General features: G+C 56.3%; 2 protein-coding genes across 2 annotated transcripts in view; both read left to right on the forward strand.

Moving 5' to 3' along the window:
* UBXN6 (UBX domain protein 6) overlaps positions 1–21,327 on the forward strand; it is a 181,850-nt gene that overhangs the window by 20,162 nt on the left and 140,361 nt on the right. The window lies entirely within an intron of this gene.
* The window catches only part of SEMA6B (semaphorin 6B), a 42,507-nt gene continuing 34,292 nt past the window's right edge, over positions 13,113–21,327 (forward strand). The window contains exon 1 of the mRNA XM_050770137.1: positions 13,113–13,342. The gene's annotated coding sequence lies outside the window, so the exon portion shown is untranslated. The remainder of the gene's footprint in view (positions 13,343–21,327) is intronic.

A 21,327-nucleotide genomic window follows, 5' to 3' on the forward strand; every position in this document is an offset into this window, starting at 1 on the left:
TGCCCGCCCAACTTCTAGAAGCAACTCTGAGAACCTGTCTTTCTCCTGCCGCAGCCAAGAACCAGGTCAGCCCAACGCTGGGACATCAAAGGGAATCTATAAATACAGCTGCAGGAGGAAAAATAGACACTTTCCTGGCCCCTCCCAGTCTTCCTTCTCTCCCACTCCAGATCTTTCCTGACTGGGTTCCCACCCCAGGAGCTGGGCTGAAGCCCTGAACCCCAGGGACCCCCTACAGGAAGGCAGTGGAGGGGAACAGCCGATGGCACCCCAGTTTCCCCCAAGAAACTCAACTTCCTCTGCCCTCTTGTTCCCTATCAGCCAGCTGAGAAAAGAGGGATATGGCCAGGTCTGTCCCTGACAAGTGCAGATGTGGTTCTGACCAGAGGTGCGCATTACCAGCTTGTCAAAATCTTCACTCCCCAGAACCCGGGAATCTTCTTTCCGTCTCCTGGGAAACTTGTAGGGCTTCTGCCCTGTGCTGGGCTCTGGGAAGCTGGCAAGAACAAGGCTGACTTAGTTGGGGCAGTCAAGGAGAGCTTCCTGGTGGAGGTGATACGAGCTGAGCCCAAAGGATGATGGGAATGATGGAGAGGGTGAAGAACAGGTGGGGAGGGGTATGGAAGGGAAAGAGTTCAGAGTCCTCCTTCATTCTTCCCTCTTCATATGTATATATTTCCTCCCCATCTGACCCCTACTCCTCTTTCAGGTCTCAGCTCAATGTTACCTCCTCAGGTCTTCCCTGATGCCCCCAGAGAATTGCTGCTCTTCATTTTCTCTCTTTTTTTATTTTTATTTTCCTTTTTTTTTTTTTTTTTTTTTTTTTGAGACAGGGTCTCACTCTGTCATCCAGGCCGGAGTGCAGTGGTGCCACTACAGCTCACTGCAGCCTCAACCTCCCTGGCTCAAGCGATCCTCCCGTCTCAGCCTCCTGAGCAGCTGGTACCACAGGCATGTGCCACCATGCCTGGCTATTTTATTTTATTTTGTATTTTATTTTATTTTTGAGACGGAGTCTCACTGTTGCCCAGGAGTGCAGTGGCATGACCTTGGCTCACTGCAACCTCCATATCCCGGGTTGAAATGATTCTCCTGCCTCAGCCTCCCAAGTAGCTGGGATTACAGGTGCCCGCCACCATGCCTGGCTATTTTTTTGTATTTTTAGTAGAGTCGGGGTTTTGCCATGTTGGCCAGGCTGGTCTCGAACTCCTGACCTGAGGTGATCCACCCACCTTGACCTCCCTAAGTGCTGGGATAACAGGCGTGAGCCTCTGTGCCCGGCCTCCTTCATTTCTTTTCTTCCTGGTCCTTATAATAATCTGAAATCATTGTAGCCAATTACTTGTTTCCCCATTATCTGTCTGCAAATGCCTGGAGAGGGCAGAGACCCTGACCACCTAGATTATCTCCCTGTCTCTGTCTGGAACTCACCTCCACGGGCCTCAGTTTCCCCATCTGTAAAGCAGTGTGGGAGTGTGACAAGTCGCTTCCATGGAGAAACTGCCAGCCTCATTTGTCATTAAATTTACTATTTTTCTTGCAAACGGCTTGCCTGGTTCTGTAGACTCTTGTAATCGATATGATAATTGATGCAGATTTTATGTAAATGACACGGATGTTTATTTCTCCCTAGAAATTCCCCACTGGCCTTGGGGATCCCCAAAGAAGCCGGGGAGGGGAGAGAGCTGTCTCAGCCCAGGTTCCTTGGGGACCCACCCACACTTAAGTGGGTGAGGGCTGAGGGAGTAGTCTTGGAGCATCTGAACTTCCCCTACCCCCTCCTCCTCCCTGGCCTCCAGGCTTTGCCCAAAGGTGAGCAAATCTCTAGACCCTGGGGTGGGGATGGGAATGGGGGGATAGAATCTGGAGACCCAGGGGAAAGACTGAGACAGAGACAGTGAGAGAGGAAAATTGAGAGATGAGGAAGCAGGTGGCGAGACGGACCTAGAGACAGAGACGAAAGGAGAGAGGCCGGGAGGGGTGAGGTGAGAGGGCAAGGCAGGTTCCCCCTGCAGCCTCAGAGCAGACTGGGCACGGACTGCAGAGGGACCTGTCCCCCGCCATGCTTCTGGAGCAGAGGAATGACCTTCCCATCTCCATCCTGGACGCAGCCTCTTGGAATCTTCTGGAAGGGAAAACTGAGTCCAGATAAGGAGAGCCACCAGCCTCACCATTATTGCAGGGCAGCGGCAGGGAGGCTTCCTTGACAGTCTCCTGAACCTTACCAAACACTTATTGAGTGCCTACTGTATGCCAACTCTATGTTGGGCAGTGCTGGACACCACCTTGGTCAGGACAGTTCTGGGACAGGTCCTTGGGCTCCCAGTCTGGTGTGGGGATTCAAACTAAGACATTTACCTTGGGAATGAAGGAGGACGGGTTGAACAGGTCAACCTGGGGGGAGAGGGAGGCAGAAGGCCAGGAGGAGAGAAGAGCCTGTGCAAAGGCCCTGAGGCAGGGTAGAGCTTGGCACCCTAGATGAGCTGAATTAATTCCAAAGGCCCCCTCACCTGCCTGCCCTCCCCTCCTCCCACTCCTCACTGTGTTCCAGCCGCACGGGCCTCCTCACTGTTCCTCCAACACGCCAGGCACGGTCCTGCCCCAGGACATTTGCACGGGCTGTGCTCGCCCACCTATTACACTCTTTCCCTAGGTACCTGCATGATTTATTTATTTATTTATTCATTTGTTTATTTATTTATTTATTGAGACAGCTCTGTCGCCCAGGTTGGCAATACAATTTTAGAGATACGATCTCTGCTTACTGCAACCTCCGCCTCCCGGGTTCAAGTGATCCTCAGCTTCCTGAGTAGCTGGGATTACAGGTGTGTGCCACGACGCCCAGCTAATTTTTGTAGTTTTAGTAGCGATGGGGTTTTATCATGTTGGCCAGGCCGGCCTTGAACTCCTGGGACCTCAAGTGATCTACCTACCTCAGCTTCCCAAAGTGTTGGGATTACAGGCATGAGCCACCGTGCCTGGCCACTCCATGATTTTCTTTTTTTTTTTTTTTTTTTTTTTTTTTTTTTTTTTTGAGACGGAGTCTCACTGTGTCTCCCAGGCTGGAGTGCAGTGGCCGGATCTCGGCTCACTGCAAGCTCCGCCTCCCGGGTTCACGCCATTCTCCTGCCTCAGCCTCCCAAGTAGCTGAGACTATAGGCGCCCGCCACCTCGCCCGGCTAGTTTTTTGTATTTTTAGTAGAGACGGGGTTTCACCATGTTAGCCAGGATAGTCTCAATCTCCTGACCTCGTGATCCGCCCGCCTTGGCCTCCCAAAGTGCTGGGATTACAGGCTTGAGCCACTGCGCCCGGCCCATGATTTTCTACTCCCTCTTCTTCAGGTCTCTGCTCAGATATCACCTCTTCAGTGAAGCCTTCCCTGACCACCTGTTTAAAAATCTTTCTGCTAGGCCAGGCGTGGTGGCTCATGCCTGTAATCCCAGCACTTTGGGGAGGCTGAGGTAGGAGGATCACTCACAGCCAGGAGTTTGAGACCAGCCTGGACAACACAGTGAGATCTCTCTATCTCTACAAAAAAACAAAATACTTGGCCGGGCGCAGTGGCTCACGACTCTAATCTCAGCACTTTGGGAGGCCAAGGCGGGCGGATTATGAGGTCAGGAGATCGAGACCATCCTGGCTAACACGGTGAAACCCCGTCTCTACTAAAAAATACAAAAAACTAGCCGGGCGAGGTGGCGGGCGCCTGTAGTCCCAGCTACTCGGGAGGCTGAGGCGGGAGAATGGCGTAAACCCGGGAGGCGGAGCTTGCAGTGAGCCGAGATCCGGCCACTGCACTCCAGCCTGGGTGACAGAGCGAGACTCTGTCTCAAAAAAAAAAAAAAAAAAAAAATACAAAAAATTAGCCAGTCGCGGTGGCGGGCGCCTGTAGTCCCAGCTACTCAGGAGGCTGAGGCAGGAAAATGGCGTGAACCTGGGAGGTGGAGCTTGCAGTGAGCGGAGACCGTGCCACTGCACTGCAGCCTGGGCGACAGAGCGAGACTCTGTCTCAAAATAAAATAAAATAAAATACTTAGCTGGGCGTGGTGGCATGTGCCTGTACTCAAGAGGCTGAGGTGGGAGGATCCCTAGAGCGTGGGAGTTGGAGGCTGCAGTGAGCTGTGATCAGGCCACTACACTCCAGCCCAGGGCCACAGAGTGAGACTGTATCTCTAAAAACTAAAATCAAACGAGTGAATCCTCTCCTCTGATCTCTGAACTCTGCCAAGATGAGGGTCCAGTTGTGTCTTGTTCACCACTGTGTCCCCAGCACTGCCTAGTAGAGCCCAGTACACAGTAGGTGTTCAATAAAGCTAGCTGAATAATACGCCAGCAAGGGGCTCAGTTCTGCTTCCGGGGCAAGGCCCCTGAGGCTCAGTTCTGCTTCCTGAAGGTGTCGGAGGTTTTGTAGCCAAGGCTGAGCAGGCCCCTGCTGGGGTGGGAAGGGTGTGATCTGAGCTCAACACCCTTGATGGCCTCTCTGCACACTGTCAGTGTCACCTGTGTGACTGGCCCTGGTGGCAATGACAAACTGCCACTAGCTGAGGTCATTCACTCACACACCCTCCACCGTCACTGCCTGTTTCTGCTGTTGCTATTATTTGTATTTATTTATTCATTTTGAGGCACAGTCTCATTCTGCCACCCAGCCTGGAATGCAATGGCATGAGCTTGACTCACTGCAATCTCTGCCTCCTGGATTGAAGTATTCTCTTGCTTCAGCCTCCCAAGCAGCTGGGATGACAGGCACCCACCACTACACCTGGCTAATTTTTTTTTTTTTTTTTTTTTTTTTGAGACGGAGTCTCGTTCTGTCGCCCAGCCTGGAGTGCAGTGGCATGATCTCGGCTCACTGCAACCTCCACCTCCCGGGTTCAAGTGATTCTCCTGCCTCAGCCTCCTGAGTAGCTGGGATTACAGGCTCCTGCCACCACACCGGGCTAATTTTAGTATTTTTAGTAGAGATGGGGTTTCTCCATGTTGGCCAGCCTGGTCTCGAACTCCTGACCTCAGGTGATCCACCTGCCTCGGCCTCCCAAAGTGCTGGGATTACAGGTGTGAGCCACCGTGCCCAGGATATTGTTTTTTGTTTCTGTTTTTGTTTTTGGTTTGTTTCTTCGTTTTTTGAGACAGAGTTTCGCTCTTGTTTCCCAGGCTGGAGTGCAATGGCGCTATCTCAGCTCACCGCAACTTCTGCCTCTCAGGTTCAAGCAATTCTCCTGCCTCAGCCTCCCAAATAGCTGGGATTGTAGGCGTGCACCACCACCCCTGGCTAATTCTGTATTTTTCATAGAGATGGGGTTTCTCCACGTTGGGCAGGCTGGTCTCGAACTCCCAACCTCAGGTGATCCGCCTGTCTCGGCCTCCCAAAGTGCTGAGATTACAGGCATGAGCCACCGCACCCGGCCATATTGTGTTTTTAATACATTTTTTTTTTTCTGTGCTTGGATCTTGTCACCCTTTCTGCACACCAGTTTTGGTTTTTTCTCTATCTTTAAAGAAAAAAATGTGGTAAAACACGCATCACACACAATTTTAACAATTTCTAAGTCACAGTTCAGCAGCATTAAGCACATTCCCGTGGTTGTGCAACCATCACAGCCATCCTCTGCAGAACTTTCTCCTCTTCCCAATCTGAAACTCTGTCCCCGTGAAACACTCACTCCCCACGCCTCTCCCCAGCCCCTGGCACTCCCCATTCTACTTTCTGTCTCTGTGAATCTGATGACTCTCGGGACCTCCTAGGAGTGGAACCACACAGGCTTTGGCCTTCTGCGTCTGGCTTATTTCACTGAGTGTGACGTCCTCAAGGTGCGTCCACATCTGAAGCCTGTGATGGCTGAATCATATTTCACTGTGTCTATGGACCCTCTTATGTAGATCCATGTATCTGTTCTTTGGCAGTTGGTTTGCTTCTGACCTTTTGCTGCTGTGAACATGGGTGTGCAAGGATCTGTTCTGGTCATCTGTTTTTCTCTTTTGACAACACCCTACACAACCATAAGGGCATCAAAGCTCCTTCCCACAGCTTCCAAGAGAGGATGAAGATTAGGAAAAATCACTAAGAGGAAGAAACAAAGAATCTCAGGACCTCCCATGGAAGAGATTACTTACCTTTATTAAGCACCAACTATGTGACAGGCCCCAGTATTTTTTTTTTTTAATGAGGGGACCGAGTCTCACTCTATCGCCCAGGTTGGAGTACAGTGGCACGATCTCGGCTCACTGCAACATCTGCCTCCCGGGTTCAAGCCATTCTCATGCCTCAGCCTCCCAAGTAGCTGGGATTACAGGCACACACCACCATGCCTGGCTAGTTTTTGTATTTTTTTTAGTAGAGACAGGGTTTCACCATGTTGGCCAGGTTGGTTTCGAACTCCTGACCTCAGGCGATCCACCCACCTCAGCCTCCCAAAGTGCTGGGATTACAGGCAGGAGCCATGGCGTCCGTCCTAGGCCCCGGCATCTTTTGGAGTATTCTCATGTTAAACAACTTGCTCACAGCTGGTGAGTGGTAAAGCTGGGGGTTGGATGCCACTGTGTGAGCTGCAGAGATCACATCCAGTCCACTATCTGCTTGCTTGCCTCTGATGATAGACAGCTCACTACCGCATCACTGATTTTAGAGAAAAGAAGGCAGGGGGTGGAAAACAGCCGCCTCCTCCAACTCGGGATGATCAGGGAAGGCCTCTCAGAGAAGGGAACGTTGGTGGGGAACAGCTTCCAGGCAGAGGGAACAGCAAGTGCCAAGGTCCGGAGGCAGGAGTGAGCTGAGTGTGCTCACTAGTCCAGAATGGAAAGCCTAGGGGAAGGGAGATTGGTTGATTGATTGGTTGATTGATTGATTGAGACGGAGTCTTGCTCAGTCGCCCAGGTTGAAGTGCAGTGGCGCGATCTCAGCTCGCGGCAAGCTCCACCTCCCGGGTTCACGCCATTCTCCTGCCTCAGCCTCCGGAGTAGCTGGGACTACAGGCACCTGCCACCATGCCCAGCTAATTTTTTTGTATTTTTGGTAGAGACGGGGTTTCATCATGTTAGCCAGGATGGTCTCGATCTCCTGACCTTGCGATCTGCCCGCCTTGGCCTCCCAAAGTGCTGGGATTACAGGTGTGAGTCACCACGCCGGGCCTAATTTTTATTTTTTGAGATAGAGTCTTGCTCTGTTGCCCAGGCTGGAGTGCAGCAGCGCGATCATCTCGGCTCACTGAAACCTCCGTCTCCCGGGTTCAAGGGATTCTCTTGCCTCAGCCTCCCGAGTAGTTGGAATTACAGGCATGCACAACCGCATCGGCTGACTTTTTGTGTTTTTAGTAGAGATGGGGTTTTGCCATGTTGCCCAGGCTGGTCTCGAATTCCTCAGCTCGGGCGATCCGCCCTCCTCGGCCTCCCAAATTGCTAGGATTACGGGCGTGAGCCACCGTACCCGGCCAGAGGGGAGATTTTGAATGCGGAGGATGTGACACCTGCCCCTGTCCAAATGACACTCACCTCCTGTGCCTCAGTTTCCTATCTATGCCCAAGGACAGACCCCAGGGAGCTTGAAGGTCCCTGGACACCCTCCCTCCACCCACAGATTCCGTGTTATGGAGACCAGGATGCCACTGCCTCATTTGCCATGCCTAGGGGGAGTGGGGTTCTCCGCCAACCCAGCACACACACGGGCCTTTCTGGGGGATTTCTCAGTTTCTGAGAAGGAGGAAGCCTTGTAATTGCTCTAATTTCGACTTATAAATCAGGCGGCAGGTCCTGCTGCTTCCGTCTCTAATTTAATGTTTCCCGCTTGCAAGCGTGGTGCTGTCAGCTCCAGCCAGACACACAGCCCGAACCTCGGGCCCAGGGTCTGAGGGGCTGCAGAGGGGGCCTCAGGCACAGTGGGGACCACTGCCTCCCTGGCTGAAGGTCTCCTGTGCACCCAGAGCTTGCATATATAACCCCTCTCTCAATGTGCGAGGAGGCAGCGAGTTGTAGGGAACTCAGGCTGACCGTGGGACCAGGAGTTCTGGGATCTGGGTTGGAGTCCTTGCCTCCATTCAAAATGTGCAAAGCACCTGGAGCTGTGCAGTGCACACAGTAGGTGCTTAATAAGTGTTTCTGAGGTTATTATTTCCCTGGATACCTCTATTGCATACTGGGGAGGTGGCCACCATTATGTCCTGTTTTGCTAAAGAGAAAAATAAGTGACTCTGGTCTCATTTTCTGATCAATGGGCCTCAGTTTCCCCTTTGATACAATGAAGGCAAGTCCCATTGAAATCTCAGACTTCCATTCATTCATTCACCACATGGGTTGAGTGCCTACTGTGTGCTTGGCTCTGTTTTAAGCCTCGTGACACAGTGGAGTCCTGGACAGACCTGGGAACTTGACTGTCTTGGGGAGGGATTGGAAGAGAAACGAGTAAATGCATGAGAGAAAGTCTTATTGGTGAAAAGTTGGGCAAAGCCATCAAAACAGGGTAAAGAGAGATGAGGAGGGAAATTATTATTTTTTATTTATGTATTCAGTTTAGAGACAGGGTCTTGTTCTGTTACCCAAGCTGGAATGCAGTGGTGCAATCCTAGATCACTGCAGAGTGATTACTGAAATGAGGGAGGCTAGGGAAACATTGGAATTGAGATTTGGGGAAGGTGAGGAAAGGAGCCATTTGGACATCTAGGGAAAGAGTGCACCAGGCAGAGGGGACAGGCAGTGTACAGGCTCTGGGGCAGTACAAGCTCTGTGCAAACCCTACATACTCAGAGACACTGGCTGTCCCAATAAAGCTGTACCCTTGGCATTTCAGAATGGAGCTTCCTCCTCCTTCAGGAAGCCCTCCTGGATCTTCAATGACAATCATGATTAGGCTGAAGAAGCAAGGTGGGGAGGCAGTCCATGTCAGGCTCCAGGGCACCAGGCAGGGGGACAGGGAAGAGGTCTAAGAGACCCCACTCACTCAGCCCAGGTCACACTCACTTGCCTTAGGACCCCTCCAATTAGGGGATCCCTGAGACACTAATGTCCTGAGAGTTCTTCCAGGACAGCGGCACCTTCTTCTTAAAAGCTGGGGTTCAAATCCTGGCTCCACCATTTCCTGGCTATGGGATCAGTCAAGTCACGGCTCTCTGGGCCTCAGTTTCCACCCTTGAAAATGGAATAATAGCATAATAGTCCTAGAATCGTGGGGGTGCATATAGCAGAGGCCTAATATGTTAACTCATCATTATAATTATTAATATATGCGCAATACAGGGCATATTTTGGGCAGCAGGCCCAGGGATGCTGTGTGGTTTTTGGAAAGGGCTCCACCCTCTCTGGGCGCCAGACTCCCCCAAAGCCTCTCAGCAGCTCCAGGAGGGAATTGGAGGTTGAGAAAGGGTCCTCAACAGAATCCCTGCCCCATTCCGCGAAGAGTCATGGGTCAAAGAACAGGGAGCGAGGAAGGGTCAGAACCATGCGGCCACCACTCCCCCAGCCCCGGGGCTCCAGGCGGTTAGCTCCGCGGAGGACCAGCTGGGCGGATTTAGCCGGCGCATCTGCCGCCTGAGCAGCTGCCGTTCTGGGGGGGCTGGAGGGGGATTTGGGACGAGGGAAAAATCTGTCCGAGGAGAATCGCGTCTGCGCGGCCCAGCTGCCTGCTTGAGCTGGGGGGACACCCCGAATCCGCTCGGACCCCGGGCCCCTCCCCCGCCGCGACCGTCCCCACGTGCCTCTAGGGGAGGGGGCGTCGGGAGGCTCTGACGTCACATGTGGCCCCAGCCAATCGGAGCTGCCCTTTCGGAGCCCCCAGGGGATTCCCTGGCCTGAGCAGAGACCCGGGGGTGCAACCTGGCAGCGAGGACCCCCAATCTGGGGTTAAAGAGGGTCTGCACCTGACAGGGAAAACTGAGGCTGGGGGCCCTTTGGGGAAGGGATGGGACGCAGGCGACCTCTCTGAGCGGCTGCCCGTGAGCCTGACTCCAGCCCGGCCCAGAGAGGGCCAGGGACCCCCGGGAGTCACACAGCGGGGCGGCGAGGCGAGTGGTCCTGATGGGGGCGCACAGGCATTGGGGCGGGGCTTCCCTTCCTCGCAGGCGCCGGCAGTAAGGGGCCGAGCTCAGCCTCACCCCATCCCGGGGGCGCCGAAGGCCTTCTGACCTCCTCCGGGTCTCCCTGGGCCTCCTCGGACCCGGGGCCGCAGCCCGGGCCGCACTGGGAAGGTGTCGGTGGCCGCGGGCGCTCGCAAAAACCCGCACTGGAATCCACCCGGTCGGAGCAGGACGGGAGCGCTGCGCTGCCAACGCGCCCGCCCAGGCCGGGGAAACTGAGGCTCAGCGGGGCAGGTCTTTGCTCAGAATCCCACGGCTGGGAGGGCGCTGCTGGCTCTGGTGACCTCGGGCAAGGCCCTGCCCCTCCCTGGGCCTCCCTGGCCCATCCTGCCGCTGTCCTCCAGGTCAGGGCTCAGACAGCCAGGAGCCCTAGGCGGGAGGAGGGAGAGGCCCGGCCTGACCTTGCCCCGGTCCAGGACATGAAAGACCCATTCATGGTCGCAGAAGCCTGGGTGGCAGCTGAGCCACCGGTGGGGGTGGGGCCTCCCTCAAGGCCTTTGTCCCGCAGGTCTCTCTGCCTAGAACGCCCTCCCTGCACACCCCCTACCCCCACCCCCTGCTTGGATCTATGGTCCCTCTGAGGCCTCCGTGTCACCTCCTCGAGCTCCTCCTGGACCTCCAGCCAGTCTATCTCAGCCTGCAGTTCTGTGCCCACTGGTTTCTGTATCCCCAGGCTAGACAGAAGGCAAGGGGCAGTTTTGTCTTGTTGACAGCTCAGTCCAGGATCTGGTACACAGTAGGCTCTCAATAAATGTTTGTTGAATGACTGGGGTGCAGAACTGCCCAGCTGGTCACAGTCAAGAAGTCAGGAGAGGGAGGGGATGCCAGAGGCTGGGTACAGCGCAGGGAAGGGAGTGTAGGTGGGAGGCTGGGCCCCTCCCTCGTGGAGCAAGCCTCAGTGGCCCCCAGTGGGCAGGACACCCAGCGGGGTGGGGACCAGACACCAGCAGGTGCCTTGGCTGATTTGCCTGGGATGCTGGGGCGGCCGGAAGGCGGGAAGGGCAAAACCACGAGCAGGAAGGCCTGGCTGCTCCCGGAGGTTTGTGGTCACCAGAATGGCCCTGGGAACATGCCGAGGAATTGGAAGACCAGGGCTGTCTCCATGGGTGCCAGGGAGCCTGCAAATTGCCCTGGGCCTGGGGTGGCCTGGGGAGTGGGGTTCAAGTTCTGACACCCAGTCCCCACTGAGTGGCTGCTGGAAGCCAGTACACAACCTTTCTGGACCCCTTGGATGGCAGGGAGCCAAGGATGGGGCATAGTGGTCCCAGCACTCAGTAAGTGTGCAAGAAAAGTCACGAGCTACATAATAACAAAGTGTTGGCTGGGCTCAGTGGCCCAGCACTTTGGGAGGCCAAGGTGGGAGGATCACTTGAGGTCAGTAGTTCAAGACCAGCCTGGGCAATGTAGCAAGACCCCGGTCTCTACAAATAATAACAAATTTTTAAAAACAATCATCCATCCTCTCTCTCCCCCACTTCTCTATTATCTTTTTTTTTTTTTTTTTTTTTTGAGACGGAGTCTCACTGTGTTGCCCAGGCTGGAGTGCAGTGGCCGGATCTCAGCTCACTGCAAGCTCTGCCTCCCGGGTTTTTACGCCATTCTCCTGCCTCAGCCTCCCGAGTAGCCGGGACTACAGGCGCCCGCCACCTCGCCCAGCTAGTTTTTTGTATTTTTTAGTAGAGACGGGGTTTCACCGTGTTAGCCAGGATGGTCTCGAACTCCTGACCTCGTGATCCGCCCGTCTCGGCCTCCCAAAGTGCTGGGATTACAGGCTTGAGCCACCGCGCCCGGCCCACTTCTCTATTATCTATCTAAATTATAGAAAAACAGAAAAGAGGACCGGCGCGGTGACTCACGCCTATAATTCCAGCACTTTGGGAGGCCGAGGTGAGTGGATCACCTGAGGCCAGGAGTTTGAGACCAGCCTGGCCAACATGATGAAACCCCATCTCTACTAAAAATACAAAAATTAGCCAGGCATGGTGGCAGGCACCTGCAATCCCAGCTACTTAGGAGGCTGAGGCAGGAGAATTGCTTGAACCTGGGAGGCGGAGGCTGCAGCGAGTCAAGATCATACCACTGAACTCTAGCCTGGGTGACAGAGCAAGACTCCATCTCAAAGAAAGAAAGAAAAAGATAAGAAAAACAGAAAAGACAAGAAAAAATAAGTGTTTACAGAGCATCTACTGCATCGAGAGAGGTCAGAGCGACCAGGACAGCACTCAGTCCAGTGGGGGAGATGTACAGGGTCACATCCACATGGGGAGGTACTTTGGGCAGGCAGGGGCACTGAGGCAGGAAGAGGGGCCCCTGCTGTCCTGAATTCATTTGAAGGGTCAGGAAGGTTACAGGAAGGTCTCTGAAACCTCCAGGCTCTGCCCTGGGGTCTCAAATTCATGGGGGGACCTGCAGTCCTCGAAGAACTCCTTTCTGGGCCAGACCCCACAGGGGGCTGGTGACAGAAGGGCAGGTCCGGGAGAGGTGAACCATGTAGATCTCTGCGGCCAGTTTGCTCAGGTTCAAAACCCCCTGCCACTCTCTAACTGGGTGACCTTGGACAAGACTTCCCTGTGCCTCAGTTTCCTGAAGTGTCGAGTGAGTGTTGCTAAATGGAATGCTTGTGGATTAAAGAAATGGCCTCGTCTATGAAGGGGGCCACGCAGACCGCAGGGTTCCTGACAGCCTCATTGACCCCATGGGCTGGGTGTGATTGGAGCTGGATCCTGGGGACGCGAGTTTGAACAGAGGGGACCAGGAGATGAAGTTGGAGCGGCTCAATTAATAAGCCCACCACCTGGACCAAAGCATGGTGACCCCCTTGGGTCTCCCCCAACAACCCACCCAAACGCCACCCACCGGCTCCGCCCTCCGCTCCGCGCCGCGGTCGCTCCGGGCCGGGTTTTGCGCGGCTCCAGCTTGGCTTTGGGGAGGTGGGGGGGTTGCTGGAAAGGGGGGGCGGAGGTGGCAGAGCCGCGAGTCGCAGCGGCGGCCGCGGCGGGCGGAGGAGATGCGGCCGCGGCGCGCCCCCGGTCCGGCCGCCGCGCAGCGCCCCCCCGGGAGCCGACGCCAGCGCGCGGGGGGCCGGGGCTGAGCCCCCTCCCCCAGCGCAGCGCCGCGGGCCCGGGGGCGGGGTGAGCGCGCGCCCCCAGCCCCCCTCCCCAGCCGGGGATGCCGGGCTGAGCGCCCCGGCCGGGACAGGTGCGCGCACGGACCCCCCCAGCCCGCGCCCTCCCGCCCTCGCGCCTCCCGCCCGCGCACTCGCGGCGGCCGCGGCTCCGAGGTAAGCGCCCCGGGGCGTCTGCGGAGGGGGTTGGGGGAGGCGCGGGGATGGGGGCGTCTGTCGGCACGCAGCTAGGGGGCCGAAAGGCTGGCTGGGGTGGCCGGGTCAGGCGCTAGGATTGGGGGGCCTGCGGGCCCTGCCACTGGGAGGGGACGGATTTGGGCTGGGGAGGGGGTTTGGGGAGCGCTAGAACGAGGGGAGGAATCTCTCAGCCACGCAACTGGGGAGGGGACCAGATTGGAGAGGGGGTCGCTGGCGGTATGGAGGGGTCCGGTTGGGGTCCGGTGGCATCGATTTGGAGGGGCTGGATTTTGGCCTGGGGCGCTCCCTGAGGCTCCATTATGGGGGTGTCTAATGGCACTGCAACGTGGGGGGGCGCTTGGATTCTTGACTGGGGGCCTGTATGTGCAGCTAGGTTGGGGGTTCTGTCGGCACCGCAGCGGGTGGAGATTTTGTCCTGGGGGGGCCCGGAGGAGACATAATAATGGGACTCGCGGCTGCGCCGCTGGGGAGCTGGATTGGGGCCCAGGTGGGGGGTTCGGGGCAGGCAGGGGGCCTGTTGGTCGGGGGTTGGGGGTGGCGTTGGGGGGCGGGGTCCTGAGAGCCAAGTCGAGGCGACGCGGGGCTGGTGTGGGGGTCCTGACACCGGGAGGCCCCTCCGCCCCACTTCGCGTGCCCCACTTCGCGTCCTGCCGCCGCACCTTGGGCGCCCGAGTCCTCTCCGGCCTCCTGTCCAGCCCAGAACAGGACGAGTCCCGGCTCCAGGCCGCGAGGCAGGGGTCACAGTGGTGTTGGAGGGGAGGGCCGGCCGGTTTGGATGCCCCCCGCCGCAGTGGGGGCCTGGGGGTTCGGGGCCCCCCAAGAGCTGACAAAAGGACAAAGAAAACGTCTTTCTCCACGCGCGCCGGGATGGGTGGGGGGCGCCGAGTGTGGCCCCCCGGGATGGGTGGGGGGCGCCGAGTGTGGCCCCCTCCCGCGGGCGCTGATTGGTCCCCGGGGCGGGGGTCACGTGCCCCTCCTGTCCTGCTCTCCGCCTGTGGGCGCCCTCCGAGTTTGGGGCACCTCCCAGAGGGGGCGCTACTGTCATGAACCCCCACCTCTGCCCCGGCCGGGTTAATGCTGGAGCTAGGAGCGTTTGCAGGCGTCCTGGGGTTGGGGGAGGGATTCGCAGACCCTCGCCCCCGCCCCCATGTGGCCCTCCCTCTCTCGCTGAGGTCTTTGACATCCTCTACCTGAGGCTGTCATCTTTGACCCCTAGACTGGAGCGGAATAGGTGCTTGGAGTTACTGGGGTGCCCTGAGGCTTTGGGGTTCTGGGTTTGGGTTGAAGGAGGGAGGAGGGGGAGAGGGACTCGTGGCTGTGGTGACTGAAGGAGGCCTCTGCCCCATTTGCAAAATCGCATTTCTATTTTTCTGTGTTCCTTTAGCATGTCAGAAGGTCCAAACTCCCTCTCCAAAATAAAAATTCCGGACACCTGGGGCATCCGCCTTGCCCCCAAACCCTTTCCCACATCGCAGGAGACCAGTTTCTTTCAGGGGTGGGACTTCGGGCTGTGCCTGCCCCATTGCTTTAAACTCTACTTAGGGAGAGTACAGGTTGTCGGGTGGGTGGAGGGGGATGGCTGGGACCGAGGCTGAGTTGGAACCCACCTGGAAGGGGGTCTTAAACTCTACGGGAAGTTGTCTGGGAGTCACTGCCACCCACACAGAGACGCCTCGGATATTGGGTAGGTGGCAGCCTGGCGTCAGCCTCTTGTCTGTTCTGAACTGGCCCATTCCCAACAGCAGGCAGGGAAACTGAGGCCCGAGGAAGCCGCTGAAACCCAAGAACCCTGCTGCATCCCAGCTCCTCGCTAAGGGTTGCCCTGAAGCTGTGCTCCTCCCTTCTTCCCTTTGACTCTGGGCTATGCAGGATTCAGACCTGGAGCTTTGAGAGGAGGCGCTTCGCTGTGTGGCCTCAGGCTGGTCCCTAGTCCTCTCTGGGCTTCAGTCTCCCCGGGAGATGTGCTTTGGTTTTGGACTGGAGTGGGGGGAGGTGAGGCAGAGAGAGGTCGCTTGAGACTGTCTTGATCTGTGCCTGCCCCACTTTGCCTCTGGTTCCCCCAGCAGACTCCGCTGCGGCTGAGCCCCGACAGGATCTTAGGGCCCGTGTTGCCTCCTCGGCTTTGGAGTTGTCTCCAAGCCTAGGTATTGAGTCCCCCCAGGAGGGTCCTTTCCCCCTGAGACCTCAGTCCTCGCCTCTGTCTGATGGGCATAGAAGGGGCTGGAGATGTGGCATGTCCTCTGCAGTGGCCACACCGAGCTGGCGGCAGAAGTTTGCTGGGGTTACTGGGACTGGGCCTGGAAGATAGAAATCAAACTGCCCTTGGAAAGGTGATCATGACGTCAGCCTGCGGGACAGGTGAGCTGGATCCCCAGGGACTGAAGGATATCGCTGGTCACCGTCCGTCTCCCAGGAAGGAAGGTGTCCCGAGCTGACCCTGGGCGTGGCCCTGTCCTGTGGGCCTGGAAAGGGAGATGCTGGAGGGAGAAACTTCCAGGGCAGTGGTCAGGACAGTTGGGAGCAGGGAAGGCTGCCCGGAAGAGGGAGTACTGGGACTGGGTTTGAAGGCGGAGAAGGATTCTGCCAGGAGGAGAGGGGGACAGGCATTGCAGGCAGAGGGAACAGCAAGGCAGGGTATGTTGGAGGAGGCCTGAGTGGCTGGACTATTTAAGAGGACCATGAGGTAGGTAGTAGCCTTGAATGCCAAGCCGAGGAGCGAACTTTATCCCAAGGGCAATAGGGAGCCATGGAAAGTTATAGAGCAGGGGGGGAGGGGCATGGGTCACATTTCAGATCTTGAGGAAGGGTAGCTACAAGGAGACAGGCTCCTTGGAAACCAAATGCATTGCTGGAAGGAGTGGTGAGCTGCCCCTCATGGGAGGCAGGCCAGAGGGGTTGGACGGCCGTCTTTCCAGAATCCTGGATGAATAATCCTGATATTGGTCAGGCCCAAGTGACCTTCTAGATTTTTTTTTCTTTCAATTTCCAGGTCCTGTGGGTTTTCTGAACTGCTGTCCTGTTTAAGATACCAGGGTTCTGAGATTCTCAGGTGTTTAAGGGGCTGTGGGCCTCAGGCTGTGGTTCCTCCAAAACCCAGCTGTGATTTGGTTGGGCTGTGGCTTTCTCTTGGCCATGGTGGTGCTGTTCTTCTGTCCCTGTCTTCATGTAGCAGCAGTAGGGAAACAGGCTCAAAGCAGCCGAAGACTCAGGCCCCAGCCACCAGCCCCATGTCCTCTGGCTGAATTATCCCAAAACAGACCCTTCACCCTAGACACCCTCACCATCATGAACGGCGGTGCTGGGGTCAGGCATGTGGCCATAGGAACCCAGGCACACAGTCCTCTTTCCTTATCACAGTCCTTCATCACCTCTCCTCCAGGGACATCCAGATGAAGTGCAGACATTAGGACAAGTAAGAAAGTAGCGGTGGCTCATGCCTGTAATCCCAGCACTTTGGGAGGCCGAGGCGGGCAGATAACCTGAGGTCAGGAGTTCAAGACCAGCCTGGCCAACATAGTGAAACCCCGTCTCTACTAAAAATACAAAAGAAAATTAACCGAGTGCGGTGGCAGGTGCCTATGATCCCAGCTACTTGGGAGGCTGAGGCAGGAGAATCACTTGAACCCGGGAGGCAGAGGTTGCAGTGAGCCAAGATCGCGCCATTGCACTCCAGCCTGGGCAACTTCAGCCTGGGCAACAAAAGCGAAACTTCGTCTCAAAAAAAGAAAGAAAGAAAGAAAGAAAGAAAGTTACTTGAGGCCGAGCGCAGTGGCTCACGCCTGTAATCCCAACACTTTGGGAGGCTGAGGCAGGAGGATCACTTTTGGGAGGCCGAATCAGGAGTTCAAGACCAGCCTGGCCAACATGGCGAAACCCCGTCTCTACTAAAAATACAAAAATTAGCCGGGCATGGTGGCGGGTGCCTGTAATCCCAGCTACTCAGGAGGCTGAGGCAGGAGAATCGCTTGAACCCAGCAGGCGGAGGTTGCAAGGACCTGAGATTGTGCCACTACACTCCAGCCTGGGGGACAGAGCGAGACTCCCTCTCAAAAAAAAAAAAAAAAAAAAAAGGGCCGGGCGCGGTGGCTCAAGCCTGTAATCCCAGCACTTTGGGAGGCCGAGACGGGCGGATCACGAGGTCAGGAGATCGAGACCATCCTGGCTAACATGGTGAAACCCCGTCTCCACTAAAATATACAAAAAACTAGCCGGGCGAGGTGGCGGGCGCCTGTAGTCCCAGCTACTCGGGAGGCTGAGGCAGGAGAATGGCGTGAACCCGGGAGGCGGAGCTTGCAGTGAGCTGAGATCCGGCCACTGCACTCCAGCCTGGGCAGCAGAGCAAGACTCCGTCTCAAAAAAAAAAAAAAAAAAAAAAAAGAAAAAGAAAAAGTAAGAGACTTGGGAGGCTGGGGACCACCCTTCGGGCTCTTTGGGTCCCCACTACTTGCCACCCTCAATGGCCCTTCTCCATCTGGCCCCAGGGGCCAAAGGTGGCCACCCCAGGGCCCCACTGGGAGGTAAAGCCCACTCTAGACTACATTTCCCAGGATGCACCATGGCCCGGCTAAGCCAGCCTTCCAAGGACGGACTTAGGAGGGAACTTCCCAAATACGGAGCCCAGAGGAGGATTGTGGGTTCTCAGGTGGGCCTGGTTCCAGGAAATTAGGTCAATCAGTCAGTCAACAGATGCTGCCAGCGGCCCCCGTGTGCTGTGCCCTGTGCTGGGTAATGCTAGGATCCCAAAGAGGTAACCTTAACTCCGCTGTCTAGTTGGAGGGGCTTCCAGGCTAGAGGAAGAGAAACAGGGGCAGGCATTGGCCCCCTGTGCTATGCGTTTTCAGGGCTAGGGCAGAGGGAGCAACTGGGGCTAGGGAAAGCTATACCCTGCCTCATGGATCAGGGAAGATGTACCAGGAAGGGGCACTGTAGCTAGGGCCATGATGGATGTTTAGGACCTCACTAGGGGGTGGCCATATGTTTTCTGATGATTGCAGAAGAACCTCCCTCCCCTGAAGGCCATGGACTCAGAGCCCCTGGGGAAGATGAAGTAGCAATTCTGAATTATCTCCCTTAGAGGCAGCCGTAGCATTTGGATCAGACTGACTTGAGATTGAATCAGTTTCTTCTCTCACTCATGCCCCCTCTCTGAGCCTCAGTTTCCCCATCTGTAAAACGGGTTGCTATTCTGCCTCCCTTAGGGTTGACCATTTAAATGAGAGGATGCAGGCAAAATGCCAAATATAGTTCTCTTGGGCTTCTGACTCCAGAAAAAGGAACAATCTTGCAAAGCAGAAACTGGAGCTTCTGGTCATGATCTCATTTGGAGCTGTGGGAGCGTTGCTTGCATTTAACAAGTGGACTGATGTTTAGTGAGCACCTATTAAGTGCCAGGTGCCACGGACCCAGCAACGACCAAGGCAGACTACTGTGTCCAGTCCTTCTCGAATTCCCAGCTGGGCGGGGGGTGGGGGCGGGCAGGGGAGCACAGACACTAACTAGAGAAAGCGACAAGGTAAATCAGGTATAGTCAGTGCCCTGAAGACAATTATCCTGGAAGTGACTGAGAAGGCCGGGGCTGTGTTCACTGAGGCTGTCAGGGAGGGTGTCTCTGAGGAGGTGACATTTGAGCTGAGACCTGGAAGATGAGAAGGAGCTGGTCGTGCAGAGATCTTGGGAAGCAGCACTCCAGGCAGAGGGCATGGCCCGTGCAAAGGTCCTGGGGCAGGACCTCACCTGGGGTATTGGAGGAACACCAAGGAGGCCCATGTGGCTGGAGCAGAGTGCGGAGGGGGAGAATGGGAGGAGGGAAGGGCAAGGAGAGTACGGGCCGGTCATGCAGGGCCCTTGTGGGCTGCAGTGAGGACTTGAGCTTTGATCCCCAGGGAGGTGGGAGCCATGAAGTGCCGCGGGAAGAGGACAGATGGGATCTGACTCTTGGTGCCCTCTGGTGGCATCTTTGGGAAAGACAGACGGGGCAAGGCTGCAACTGAAGACCAGGTCCTGGTAATAATTGATGGGGGTGGGCCAGGCAAGGGCAGTAGAGGGGGAAAAGGTGGATGGATAGGGAAAACTTGCTGAGATGGATGTGAAGAGGCTGAAAGCTCCTTTCTCTGGGGCAGGGCAGTGCTGTGGTTAAGAGCGCAGCGTCTGGACTCCTGGGCCTGGGTTCAAATCCCAGCTTGGCCATTTCTGGGCTGTGCGACCTTGGGCCCATCCCTTGCCCACCCTGGCCCCGAGTTTTCCCACCTATGGAATCGTCAGAAGAGCCCCTCTCACCTCCCGTGCTGGGCTGAGGGACAGGGCTGGGAGCATGGGGTAGGCGCCCCGTAAGTGTTTGCTGTCGTCCGTCTTTGAAGGTCAGTGCCTCAGGCTCTGGGGAGCAATGAGGCACAGATGGGGGTGACAGGTTCCCTGAGATGACCCAGCAAACCGGGGGGCCCCTTCCCCTCAAACGCTGTTCTCCACAGTTTGACGGTTCTCAAGCCCCATCCCCCAGTGCCCACGTCACTCTGCCAGCCCCTCCACCATTCCTGAGCCCTGACTCACCAGGACTTGTGGTCCGCTCTGACCCCGGGCCTTTCCCCTGGGACCTATTTCCCGCCTTTGTCTTCTTCAAGTTCATTCACCAGGTCTTCCGTTCCCAGCAGCACTTGGCACTCCCTGAGACCCCCCACCCCCATTCCCCACCACAGGTCTCAGCGGGGACCCCCTCCAGGCCTCTCACACCGGTCCCGACCACTTGGGGATCCCCGGCCTCTGGGGAGGGGCAGTGACTGGAGGAATTCTGGGGGAGGAGTTCAGCAGTGGGGGGAAGGGCGCCCAGAACTCCAAGTTGGAGGGGAAAGGCTCCTCGTCTGCCCCTAGATCAAGCTCCCAAAGGCGGGGCCATCTTTCTTTCTTCCTCCCTAAGTGGAGTCCCTATAACAGAGCCTTATTCTCCTCTGAACCCCACAGCTGGGTCCCAAGCTCAGGACCCACCACTCTGTACTTCCTCCAAATCGGGTCTGAAGGGAGGACCTGTCCATCCCCAAACCTGCTTGGGAATCTGTGGGTGCCTGGTGCCCCAGCCCCAGCCTGGATTCCCTGGAAGCCCCAGCCTCCCCGAGCCGCCCCTCCTGGACCCCTTAATTACCCGCTGGGTGTAAATGACACTTTAATTTCCTCTGAATGGTCGTTGCAACCCCCCCCACCTGCCACCCATTCCTAATTACAAGTTGCTGTTTCCGACTTGCCTCCTGGTGGCCCAATTTCAAAACAGTGATTAAAATTAATTACCCAGGAGCCCCCTCCCCAGAGGGGAGGAGGCCCAGGAGCCCCAGAGACATATCCATGTCCCCACTGGAGGTTCTGCCTGGGCTCCCACACCCTGACTTCCCAAGTGGCCTGGGGACAGGGACAGCCTCTCTCTGGGTCTCTGCTTGCCTGTCTGTGAAGTACTTTAGCTGGCCAGAAGCGGTGGCTCACGCTTGTAATCCCAACACTTTGGCAGGCCGAGGCAGGTGGATCACTAGAGGTCAGGAGTTTGAGACCAGCCTGACCAACATGGTGAAACCCCGTCTCTACTAAAAATATAAAAATTAGCCGGGCATGGTGGCACGTGCCTGTAGTCCCAGCTACTTGGGAGGCTGTGGCAGGAGAATCGCTTGAACCGGGAGGAGGAGGTTGCAGTGAACCTAGATCGTACCACTGCACTCCAGCCTGGGTGACAGAGCGAGACTCTGTCTCAAAAAAGAAAAACAAAATGTAGGGTGTGCCACCATCATGGGCAGGGAACGCGTTGTGAGCACTTGGTAAATGTCAGCAAGAGGTGACCTCACACAGTGGCTCACACCTTTAATCCCAACACTTCGGGAGGCTGAGGCAGGAGAATCGTTTGAACCCAAGAGTTCAAGACCAGCCTGGGTATCATACCCCTCTCTACAAAAAATTAGCCGGATGTGGTG

This window comes from Macaca thibetana, chromosome 19, assembly GCF_024542745.1.
Source record: "Macaca thibetana thibetana isolate TM-01 chromosome 19, ASM2454274v1, whole genome shotgun sequence".
NCBI classification, from domain to species: domain Eukaryota; kingdom Metazoa; phylum Chordata; class Mammalia; order Primates; family Cercopithecidae; genus Macaca; species Macaca thibetana.